Consider the following 12,938-nt stretch of genomic DNA (forward strand, 5'->3'; position numbering starts at 1 on the left):
AGGAACCCTTCACCATTGTTGGTGGGAATGTAGACTGGTGCAACCACTGTGGAAATCAGTCTGGAGATACTTCAAAGAACTAGGACTACAGGTCCCATTTGACACAGCTATTCCCCTGCTGGGTATCTTCCCAATAGAATTAAAAGAATCATACCACAGAGACATATGTGTACCCATGTTTATAGCAGCACAGTTTGTGATAGCTAAAGCTTGGAAACAGCCCAAGTGCCCATCAACTGGAAACTGTTTAAAGAAGATGTGTTTTTTTTTATGAAATGGAGTACTACTCAGCCATAAAGAATGAGAAACTAGAGACATTTATAACTAAATGGATGCATATTGAGGCCATACTCTTAAGTGAAATAAATAGGACACACATGTGTAAATAATGAATAATTTCTCTAGTGTGAGAAACTGAAAGTGTAAATAAGGATGAAAATGATTAAAATGAATAATTGATAATTTGAAATAGGAAAAGGTCCAAGGGTTTGGGGGTGGTGGGAGGGGAAGGGGAAAGGAAAGAAGGGAAAGGAAAAATCATGAGAAAGAAAAAAAAATGGAATCAAAGTCTGTGTAAATAGGGAAGGGTGGAGGGGGTGAAGGGTGCATAGGTAATGGGAAAAAAATAAGAACCAAGATACATCATGTACAGGTACAAACGCCCAATGATAAATTTAAACATATTGTATACCTAAAATGTACCAATAAAGATATAAATAAATAAATTTTAAAAAACATTTCTGACCAAAGCACTTTTCTCTCCCCTCTTGATTTCTTTCGAACACACAATTCTTTTTTTTAATTTTATGAAAAATTAAAATAAAATTTTATAACAAAATAATAAAAGAATAACAATAGTTAATACTCCATGTATCATTATCTTCAAAGTAGTTTCTCAGAGGCAAAAAAATTCTCTTACAAAGAAGAAACCGATACTCTAATAGCACAAAACTTTCTTTTCAATGAACTAAGAGAAACTAGTAGTATAGCATTATGTGAAATAAGGCAGACACACAAGCTTAAATATTGTGTGGTTCTCTTATACAATATAAGAAAATCAAAATATATACAAATGAACAAAATAGAAGATAAACAAGAAGTTAAAATAATTTCCAAACTACCTTTTCCACTATAAAAATATTGTAATATATAGGATAAATCTTTCTTAGGTTTTATTGCCTATTAGTCCTCTCCATTTCAGCCAAAATAATTTAGAAAGAGAAATATATTTATTTTGTAAGAACTCAGGGTCAATTTTTTAAAATACACAGAGCTAAGGCAGAATTTTTTAAATGTACCTTTTAAAAATCAAGTATGACCAAAGGCAACAGAAGAAATTCTCAGGACAGAAACTTATTTCTTTATCTGATGTGAAGAAGGCCTTTTGAGGGAAAATCAACTTAAGCATAATCTTTAAAGTATACTCGATGTTTCTGACAACATAAAAATATTTTATTTGATAGAATCAGCACAAAGTCTTTTGTTTTATTTTTCCAATGGCTGACTTAAGCATTGTTCTTTTAAGATGCTCCCTCTTTAGTGACAGGTGGGGGCTGTTGTGATAGAAAAATGTCATAATTTTAGAACTTCAAAATCTTCCTAATCCTCTGTTCTCAAAGAAAATATTAATAAGCAAATAATTTCTATAATTAGAAAACTTTTAAAATAAGCAAAGAGAAATCAATTAAAATTACTTGGTTTCTCATGCAAAACATTTCTTTGTAACTTAGAGTCCATCTCAATATATATCTTTTTTTAAAAAAATTGTACTTTTTAATTAATCAATTTATGTATTTATTTATTTATTTTTGGTACCGGGGATCGAACTTGGGAGGCAGGCGGCAGAACCACAGAGCTAAACCACTGGCCCTTTCTCAATATATTTCCACTCCAACCTAGAAGCAAAATCATTTGCTCTGTGCCAGGAGTTGAACTAATATCATATTAGAGTCTCGTATTCTATTTCAATACTAAATTTGGATTCCTTGAAAACAAAGGCTGGCTCATCCATGGTCCTTCCTCTATCACCATGATTAACACGGTGTAAACATTCAATAAATGTGTGCTACTGAAAGAACAAAGAAATAACAATGCAGCTTAACAGCAATCTGGCATAATGGAAAGAAGAGAAAGGTTTTGCAGCCAAAACATGAGTATGAGTATTAGGGTTTTACTCACAAAACTCTTTCACATACAAAGTGAATCCTACAGCAGTCCTACATGGAAAGGTGTTTCCTACATGGAAAGGTGGTGTTTCCATTTCTCTCCTGTGCTCTCCAGTAAATTGCATTCCCTGGTTCCACTGGGTGTTGTTATATGGCTTAATTGACAATATAAAATCTTTTCAAGCTCTCTTTGTCGTCTGACAGTATGCAGTCGTAGGCACCACTGGGCGTGTTCTGTGGGTTTGGTCTCTGAATAACTATGACAAGCACCACCCCCACCCTCTCCTCCAATCTTGAATTGACATGTTGCTTAGCTATGCAAAAGATAAAAAGTCTCTGAGATTTGTAGGCCTCTTGAGAGCACTCTGTAACCAGCCTTATCTGAGAAATATAGGTGGGCGATCATTGGGTCTCCACAATCAATGGATGACAAAATTGAATCTCAGAGGAAGTAAGGGACATCTTCAATATTGCATTTAGGGAATTACAAAAAGGGTAGGAAGTAGCAGAACTGGAATTCAGTGCTAGATTTTATGACAGCAAATGTAGGACAGATTTTCATTAATTTTGAATGATTTATTAAATACATTTATTTAATTAAACATAATTTATATTTATGTATATGTATATGTTCATATACATATATATAATTTTTTAAAAGGAGTAGGATAAAACAGATACAATCAAAATAAATGTCAGCATAATTATATTAAAATTGTTTAGTTTTAGTCTATTGGAAATTTTTAAATTTATTTTTAAACCTCAAATTTATAATTTAACTAAGAGAAAGGCTAAAATTTTAGAATTATTTATATATAATAGCTATCTTAAGTTTTTAAAATTACCTGCTTGATTACAAGAAGCAGATATTTTGCTTGGAAAATGAACTTGATTTATAATTAAACTCTTTGGGTATTTTACAGCAATTAGATAGTTATAATAATATATCCCTTGCAACTTTAATTTTATTCTGCAAGGATAAGGGCTGAGGACAATATAAATTGTTGAAAGCCATTTACATTAAATAATACCTCCATACACAAAAGCTGAAGCCTTGGCCTGTTTTCATGATTACTGTATCCCAATGCAAAATTTACCTACCAATGATCCAGGATTAATTGCCAAAATACTTATTCTGATCCTTCAGAAAGAAAAAATACAAAACAACAATTAGGTAGTTAAATTAAATAATTTGAATTCGCTACTACCATATCAGCCCCAGAAATAGTACTAGTTTAAGAATACCAGAAAGGGGCCGGGGATTTAGCTCAGTGGTTCTGGCGCCTGCCTCGAAAGTGCAAGGTCCCGAGTTCGATCCCTGGTACCAAAAAAAAAAAATACCAGAAAGCTTTAAGTGATAGGTAGAAACAATTAAGTGATATGTGGAAACAGTTAAGGTTCTTTGATTGAAAGCCCAGAAAATAACCCCTACTAATTTAAGAAGATTGAATCCATGGAAAGGATATTGAGCATTTCACAACATCCCAGAAAAATATATAGATAAGAACAGGCAGTTCTGGGACTTTTGTACTACCTTAAAAAAAGAACATCTCTCAGGCAACCGCCACTAGAATGAATCACTTATAGCTAAGTGGATGCACATTGAGGCAATACTCTTAAGTGAAATAAATAGGACACACATGAATAAATACCGAATAGTTTCTTCAGTGTGAGAAACTGAAAGTGTAAATAAGGACTAAAATGTATAATAGGTAATGTGAAATAGGAAGAAAAGGGGCAAAGGGGAAGGAAGTGGAAGGGCTAGGGGAAAGGATAGAAGGGAATGGGATTAATATGAGAAAATGGAAAAATAGGAACAAAATCTTTGTAAATAGGGAGGAATAGAGGGGTTGAAGGGAGGGCTGGGTAAGGGTGAAAAATAAGAACCAAGAGAGATTATGTAAAGGTGCAAATTTCCAATGATGAATGTCTTCATATTGTATACCTAAAATGTACCAATGATTAGAATGAATAATCGATAATGTAAAATTGATTTCAAATATTTTCTGTCCTTACAACAAAGTCTGAATTTCCACAGGAATCTGATTCATTTAGTTTCATTGGTGAGAACACATCCAGGCCAGAGAACCAGATATGGCTCTTCCACTGACTATCCCAGCAAGATCAAGCAGGATAAGGAAGGGATCCTTTATCAGGGACAAATGGTAAGTCATTAGCAAAGTAAGAAAGGATGGATGGTGAACATTCAAAAACCAGACATCCAGCTACCTTTGAAACTCTAAGGGGCCTTGTTATGTCCCCTTTTAAATCCTTCTGAAATACCAACAAAGTTTTGAAAAAATGAAGGCTGGGGTTAAACTCAGTAGTACATGTGTCAGGCCTGGGTCTAATTCCCAGCACTAGAAAAAATTTTTTGAAAACAGACATGTCAATAGGCAGGAGTCAGATACGAAAGATTTATTTTCACACTTGTCCATCCCCTAAGATTCTACTCAGAGGATTCCATGAAAAGCAGGAAAAGGGGATAAAATTTAGACAGGGGATTAGGGCATGGCCAGCAAGCTGAGCAAGTGGGTGTGATCTGTCAATCACAGAGATGCAGGGCACAAGCACCCAAGCCAGGCCCCTGGGACCAATCAGAGTGTTATCTTCAATTCTCATGACAACTCCAGCAGGTTTTTGGTAAGATAGCCTAGATCTGAAGTCAGCCCGAAGAGTGGGGCATACAAAGAATGACTGCTATCAAGCTGCTGGACACTATAAACTTCTCAGTGGCCCACTCTCCGTCCACATAGAGTAACTCTTTTCCTACCTTTAATTGACAAGCTTTTACTCTGCAAAGCTTTTTTTCTTTTCCTATGTTTAATTCCTTCAATGAATGTAAAACCCCAATATCCTTTTCTCCTGTCTTGAGCAATTCTTTGTTCAGAACAGGGAGGACCTAGAAAGAATCTCTAGATGGAATCCCCAGCACCCAGAACCCTGTAACAACATGAGTATTAAAATCCCATTTTCACCGGACCAGTTTATCTGGTAAACCCTGGGATCCTGTCAGCAGACTCAGTAGTAATGTAACACCCAGTCCCCTGTGGATCTATTCTAGGTCACTGTTACATATGGCTGATACAGGCAGGCAAGGACCTTCCATGCTTTCCCTCATCCGCACAAAAACCTCCAGCAAGTGGGCCGGAGATTTAGCTCAGTGGTGCCACACCTGCCTTGCAAGTGCAAGGTCCTGAGTTTGATCAGTGATACAAAAAACCAAAAACAAAAACAAAAAATCCTCCAGCAAGTGAGTACCAGAGTTTTTTAGGGATTCTATAACAAAGACCACAAATTGTGTGGCTCAAGTAACAGAAATTTACTGTCTCACAATTCCAGAAGCTGGAAATTCTCAAGATGTTAACAGGGCTGTACTTCCTCCCCAAAGGTGCAGAAAGGATCTGTTCCAGGCCTCCTATCTCTGCCAAGGTAGGTCCTTGGCTTATAGCAGCATGACTTCAAAGTTCACACAGTTCTGTCCCTATATCCATATTGGCTGGTCCATCACAGTGCAGTATGATCCCCTTCTAACTAATTGCACCTGCAATGATCCTATTTCTAAATAAGGTCACATTCTGAGGTACTGGAGCTTAGAAATTCAATTGATCTTGGAGGTCACAAATCAATAAGAATGAGATTTTGATCCCATGATATATAGTGGGTTTTGTTATCAACTTGTAGCAGCTAACCACTTATCTTCTATTTCTGAGAGCAGATGACCCACAGCTTCCTGTATCTTGTAGTTCTAAGCATAAGCTTAAAACAACTATTATAATTTTACTCTTTGCAAAATTAATTCCCACTTGGAGCCTTAGCTGCCCTCGAGTGTGCAAATGAACACTTTGCCAGTGTACTTGTTCTGGCATTCCTTAACTACCTCATCAAAAGTAAGGAAAGGGGCTGGGACTGCACTAAGGGAAAATTTTCCAGATAGTTTGGTGAGATTCAAAGGGATCTCACTTCTGGTGTATGAAAAAGGCCTAATTTTCCCGAGGCACATCAGTACCAAGCTTCAGCTATTCTCCCTTCTGAACAAAAACTGCAGACCATTGATGCCGCCCCAAGATATATCCAGTTTCTCTCATCATAGTCAATGCTGTCATAGACTTCATAATATCTCAGAAATGTTGAGTCATAAAAGTTAGTGGGACACATGCTAGATCTACCAACTATTAGCATTACTATTCTAAAAAAGAAACATGTTCATGTTTAAGAATGCCATGACATAAATATAAATGCTAGAACCAAACACTTCTACTTTGATGTTGACTTCAGGTAAAGAAACTTTATTAAAAATCCATACATTATTGTTTGATCACTTAACAGAACTCTTCTGACATATAATGTCAGACTCTCTAACATTTCAGTCTGCACTCCTATTGGCTTGATAACTCTACTTATATTGTTTGATTTATTCAGATTTCATTAAAAAGATTTAGGTGACCAAACATACTGGACAAAAAGGTTTCTGTTCTGTTTTTATGTTGAATGTCTTCAGGAGAACTTCTCCCTCCAATTTTTTAAACTTACTTTTAAAAAAAACACTCTTGAACTCCCTTGTGTATAATTAATATTGTGTTCAAAATGTGTGTGCCCTCTTCTAGGATTAGAAGAAAAAGGAGAAACACAATGGAGGAAATACTCAGCTTATAATTAAACCCCTGTGAAATATCTTCAGAAAAATGCAGCATACTTGAAAAGACACTTGCTTTGGCTCACACCTGAATTTGAAATCAGGAAGCTGCTTCTGATTAGCTTTAAAATAGAACTCCAGGATTAATTGCACTATTCAATGGGGGTTTCAAGTAGAAGAAGTTCCACTAACTTATTTTGAGATGCAAAAGTAAGAGAAATTGCATATTTTCTACAGGTCCACTCATGGGGTAGTAATTGCAAGTCATTTCTGTCACACACGAACAGGAAAGATACTGGGGTCAGATAAAACTGGGAGCCATTTTGTTCAGAAGTATTGGCATCAAATCCCATAAATACATGCATATAACTTGGTTAATTGAGTTCATCATTACACAAAAATCAAAAAAAGATAAAAATTGATAATTAAGCCTAATACCATTTCATTGCATGCTTTTCAAAGGCTCTTCAATAGATTTCTTTAGTATTACCATTCAACTACTTAGAGTTTAAGTCCCTTCAACTTTAGCATCTCTTAAATAAAATAAAATTGGCAAAATAATCATAGAGTAAGTTTCTTTTAACCTTTATTATCCCCTCCCGATTCACTCTCTCTCTCCTTTGTTCAAGTAGAGGTACAAGAGAGCAATCCTAGGACTGTGTCCCCTGCACAAATGTTTACTAGCGTCTTGGCCAACACTGAGTACCATCAGTAGAGGGCAGAGGAATGGGGTAAGGGTTACAGTATTCCTTCCCTAGTTCCCTCCTGCAGAGTTGCCATGGGCTGATAGCATCTATCTGACAAAGACTTAGTTCTTATCAAACAGCCCTCTTCACATACAGCTGTGTGTACCCTCAGATACAGAGAATCATGTCCTGTCTCCATTCATTGAGTCCTAATATTACCACATGTTGGACTCCAAGGAACTTTCTTGTGTCCAGCTCCAGCATGCTGCCTTAAGTTTGTGATTTGTCTGCAATCTTCCCTTATCTTTGGAAATAATCCCTTTATTAAACTCTACTCCAATCTCCTAACTTGACTATCCCATCTAATCCCTGCTGGACCCAAAATTGATACTGTTATCAATCTCATGAGATATCATAAGTACATTTGCTTGCCATATACTATTCATTTAGTCATATTCCAACTTTTGAGACAAATGTTAAAAAATAATGTTTATATATGGCATTTCACTTGATAAAGTTAGTGTAGGGGCAGAAAAATATGAAACCTTTCCTCCCCATCATACAGTTTAACAAGAGAAAAGCATAGTAAATTTACTTAATCAAAGTTTTACATGACACAGAAAACTTCATGAATGAGAACACAAAGATCCAGGAAAAATTGTCTATTTTTACTCTTCAACTCACAAATTTAAAATTTGATTTGAGAGTTGATAAATTCCTCCTGAAGATAGAGCAAACGCTGAAATAATTTAAAAGAAAACTAGAAAATCAACAGAGAAAATTTGATATTTGAATTATATCAGGTGCAAAACAACAGAAAAAAAACATGGAGGTGGAAATCATCAAAGAAATAACTTAAGAAAATTCCCCATAACTGAATAATGTAAGTTTTCGTACTGAAAGGATGAAATAACTAGATTAATGTATAAAAAAAGAGCCCAAAATATATTCAGAACACTGGAAACAAAGGGGGAAATCCCACAAGCTTGTTGAACCAGGCAAAGAGGCCATAGAACAATTTCAAACATTACGTCATAAAAGATCTCAACAGCAACTCTAGGTACTTGAATTTAAAAGATGACATCTTTGAAAAACATGAGAAAAAATCTTGTCCAATCTAAATTATGCATTCATCCCAATTGTCAATTAAATGTAAAGATAATGTTACTTTCAGAAATGAAAAGTTTCAAAAAATTAAACTTTTCTATGGAAAACAACCCGTGTAAGTAGGTACAGGTGAAAAGGCTCTGATAAAGACATTTCAACAGATAGTGCTAATAAAATACCTGAAGGAAATGAACATCTTGGAAATATATTTGGATATCTGGAAGAGAATTTGAAATTGAATCATTGATAAATATATTTTTTAACTCATACCATGGAATAAGTGATGTTTTCTTAGTGATAAATATACTTTAAAAGTAAGAAAAAAACAATATACAGTGTTGGTTCACGAACGCTCTTGTTGGAAACAGTTTACTACACAAACAGAAGCATTTGGCAAAATTTTGTTTTTGTTTGTGAATTCTGCATCTGGTGATGAAGGCAACCGCAGCCATGTCTTCCAGAACGGTGGAAAGAATTAAGTTCGTGAACCGAGGTACTGTTCTCAAACGGCTCCAGGCTGGAACTTTTCACTACTAAAACAGCAAAGTTCGAAACAAATCTGCTCAGTGTTTGGAACTTTGCTGGCTGGTAAAACTGAAAATTCAACTTGAAAAAAAACCTGGGGAGGCCGAGTGAGTTGCAAATTGCACCTCGCTGCAGACACAAGGGGGCGACACTTCAATCTGAGCAAATGCATAGTGCTTCTGGTAGTGAGTTAAAACACTGGTCATGGTGCTTTTCATTTTTATTTTTGTGCTTTATTTGAATAAAATATCGTAACCATGGCTCTAAAGAAACTTAGTGACACCAGCAGTAAAGCTAAGAGAAAAATTGTGAGAACCACGATAGAGTTGAAGAAATCATTGCAAAGTTTGTTAAAGTCCAGGAAAAATGAATTTACAAGTGTAATTTTTGGAACTCAGAGCCAATTATTTGATTTTCCATTATTTATTATGGGAAAAATATGTTCAGTTCTCAAACTCTTTGGCATTTAAACAAGAATTTGGAAAGAATTTAGTTCAATAACTGAGGTATCACTGTATTAACTTCATCTGAGTGAGAAAAAAGAATAAACATAGTTTACAACTTGACTTCCTTCTGAAGAGTGGGCATAGTATTAGAAAGGTAAATGTGGCCATTAATGTAACCGAAATGATGACTTCAAGTGTATCTATCATCTCTTGCCTGTTGGTTACTGTTGGATCCTCTAGAACAGGAGGTGCATATGTCAGTGGTAGAATGAAAGATTCGATAAAACAAAGTTAAATCCTATTGGAAAGTCAAAAAGTAATGCCTAAAAATCTAAAAATAGTAAAATTGGAATAAAAGCATGTTATTTATGGGTATAAGGCCAAAAGAATTAGATAAATTGTTATAGTTTTAATACTGATTCATTATTTAACATTTTCATAATTCATTATTCATTACTTAAAATTTTGAACCAGATCCCATTTTAGCATATTAACATATTCAGCCTACTCACCACATTTTCTCCCATCATAGCAAGTAGTAGTTAATGCAACTGATGTTGAACTCCAATTCTTATGAACATAGATCCTTTAATGAGTTACTCAACAAAAATTGGATTTTCTTATCCATTAATATATTTGAATATGATGATATGTTTCCTCATAATTTAACTCTTAATTGTAGGTAAATGCAAAGAATTTAGCCATATTCCTTATCCTTTCCCAAGCTATCTGTCATCTACATTTTCAGAGTTAGTATAATGTTATTTGGGAACTGGCCTTGTCTACTTCCTAAGTCATGAGAAAAACATTCTTACAAGTCTCTTCTTTAAATACTAATGGCTGGATTTTAAGTTAAAAAATTAATGTTCAATACTGAAAATTCTATCACCTTTCCTGTGAGTGAGCTTCAATGTCAGAAGAAAAAGATTATTCCTAATTGCCATACTAAATAGATTATTATGTCATCTATCCATAACTTTGTGCTTCAGCCACATACAAGTTATTCACTTCCTGTCATCAGCTACAAGTGCTGCACTATCAGACTCAGCTAGCACAAGATGAACAGCCTGGAATAAGCAATGCATAAGAACTCTCCCAGATGGAATCAACTGAATTTCTATTTACCCATAATTTTTCACACCTTTGAGTACTTCTGAGTCCTTGATGCAAAAGAAAGTAGTCAGGAATATCATCTGGTTTTATCATCTTCTCTGAAGTGCTGAGGTGCTTATACTTTGGAAAAAGAACATCATCATTTATATATGCAGAGTCCTTTCTCCTTGGCAGTAGATACACATGGATGTCTTACTTCAGGAAGTCACTTAAACGTAATTCAAGTCAAAGATATAATTGAGAAGAACCGTTAACTATTTCTTAGCCCAAGTTCAAAGCCTATTCCAAATGACATGGGAGCTATGAAATCACTTTTGTGGCAAGCGATAAAGGCTTTAATGAAGCAGCCACACCATGGCTTTTCTGAGGCCAGTGGAGAAGGTGCTGAGGAAAGAGAGGTGGGAGGAGGAGGTGGTGGGAACTGTAGTACTTTTGGCTTTGAGATGAAACCACATCCAAACATTCCATATTTCATGAGATAGTAGTATCCACTTAACCAGTTCCATTTTCCATGGTTTCAGTTACTTGCAGTCAACTATAGGCTGAAAACATCAAATGACAAATTCCATATTTCAATACAGATCAAGAGAACATAATCACACAACACCTTCCCTCTCTCCTCACCACCCCAAGTACATAGCTGTGATGGCAAACCTTTTAGAGACAAGGGCCCAAACTGCAATCCAAAACCCACTTATGTATTACAAAGTGCTAACACTGCAATTAAACTTGAATATTGAGGCTTTAGTTTAGAGAAACAACTTATATATTAACTTCTTTTGTCTTAAAAGAAAAACCAAGTAAGCACTAATACAATTGTAGTGTGGGACCTCAGTGCCCACTATCACAAATAGACAGATCATTTAGACAAAATTTTAACAACAAAATTCTAGAATTGAACCAATGGACTTAATAGATGTTTATAGAGTGTTCTACACCACAAAATCAGAATACATACTCTTTTCAGCTGCACACAGCTCATTCTCCAAATTAAACCACATACTAGCTCATAGGACATGTCTAAGTAAATGTAAAAGAATTGAAGTTACCCCCTGTATATTATCATACCATAGTGCAATAAAATTGGAGATCAATAACATGAGAAACTGCAAAACTCCCACAAACACATGGAAATTAAATAACACCCTCCTGAACAACAAATCGGTCACAGAAGAAATTAAAGAAGAAATGAGAGAGTTTCTACAAGTAAATGATGATGCCAGTACAGCACACAGGAATCTATGGGACAGAATGAAAGCAGTTCTATGAGGGAAATTCATAACAGTGAATGCCCTTCTTAGGAAAACAGAGAGAACTCAAATAAATAAACTAATGCAAAACCTCAAGCTCCTAGAAAAAGAAGAGCATAGCAAACCCAAAGCTTGTACAAGAGAGGAAATTATAAAGATCAGAGCAGAAATCAATGCAAAGGAGACTAAGAGAATGATACAAAAAAAAAAAAAATCAATGAATCAAAGAGTTGGTTTTTCAAAAGAATAAATAAAATCCATAAACCTTTAGCCAACCTTATGAAATAAAGGAAAGAAAAACATCAAGTGCAGGCAATTAAAATGAAAAAAGTGAAGTCACAACAGACCCAGCAGAAACCCAGAGCATCATTAATACCTACTTCCAGGACAGGGTGAGGAGGACCCTCCTGGGCAGGCCCACCAGCTGACCGTTGGCCGAACAGAGCCGGAGGGGCCAAGTGGGGCCAAGCGGTTGCAGGCTGACCAGGAACTGCTTGCTCCAGCTTGCTCCACCAGCTTTCCACCAGCCACCAGGACAGGGTGAGAAGGACCCCCCTGGGCAGGCCCACCAGCTGATGGCTTGGCCGCGCAGGCGCCTCCAACAATACATCCCCACCCCAGTCTCTGGCCTTTTGGCTGTGCAGCTACTTGGTTAACAATGCAGAGGCACAGGGGGACAAAAGCCATTGTCCTGAGCTCCAGAAGTGAACAACAGAGTGCCTGTCTCAGGCTCCCTGATGAAAACAAGCCCACTAGAAAAGTGAAGGGAATCTCTGCAATAAAGGCACACCAGACCACCATGATTGGTAAGTTGGAGGCATTATCAGATCCCATCAGAAACTGGACTTTCTTCAGGGGAAAAGCAGCTGAAACCTGCAATAGAAACTTGAAGAGTCTAACCCTGTAAGAGGACAGGGAGCTCAACTTGGGATTTGCAACCAGAAATCTGCCTGAATCTCACGGGTCTGGGACTAGCTTACCAAGACTCATTGACTTATAACTGCACACTG

At 36.1% G+C, this 12,938-nt stretch overlaps 1 long non-coding RNA gene across 4 annotated transcripts in view; it reads right to left on the minus strand.

Moving 5' to 3' along the window:
- Window positions 1–12,554, minus strand: part of LOC106010862 (uncharacterized) — a 121,831-nt gene extending 109,277 nt beyond the window's left edge. The window contains exons 1-2 of one of the 4 annotated variants that reach the window (XR_015448764.1): window positions 12,309–12,554; window positions 10,707–11,220 (exon numbers count right to left, since the gene is read on the minus strand). This is a non-coding gene — a long non-coding RNA (uncharacterized LOC106010862). Of the gene's footprint in view, window positions 1–10,690; window positions 11,221–12,308 lie in introns of all 4 variants that reach the window. The other 3 variants (XR_015448763.1, XR_015448765.1, XR_001184573.3) reach the window with 3 other exon arrangements.
- Between the last annotated feature and the right edge of the window lie 384 nt (window positions 12,555–12,938).

Source organism: Heterocephalus glaber, unplaced genomic scaffold (assembly GCF_053883595.1).
Source record: "Heterocephalus glaber isolate CG9 unplaced genomic scaffold, H.glaber_assembly_v1.0 deba00000546, whole genome shotgun sequence".
In the NCBI taxonomy this organism is placed as follows: Eukaryota; Metazoa; Chordata; class Mammalia; order Rodentia; family Bathyergidae; genus Heterocephalus; species Heterocephalus glaber.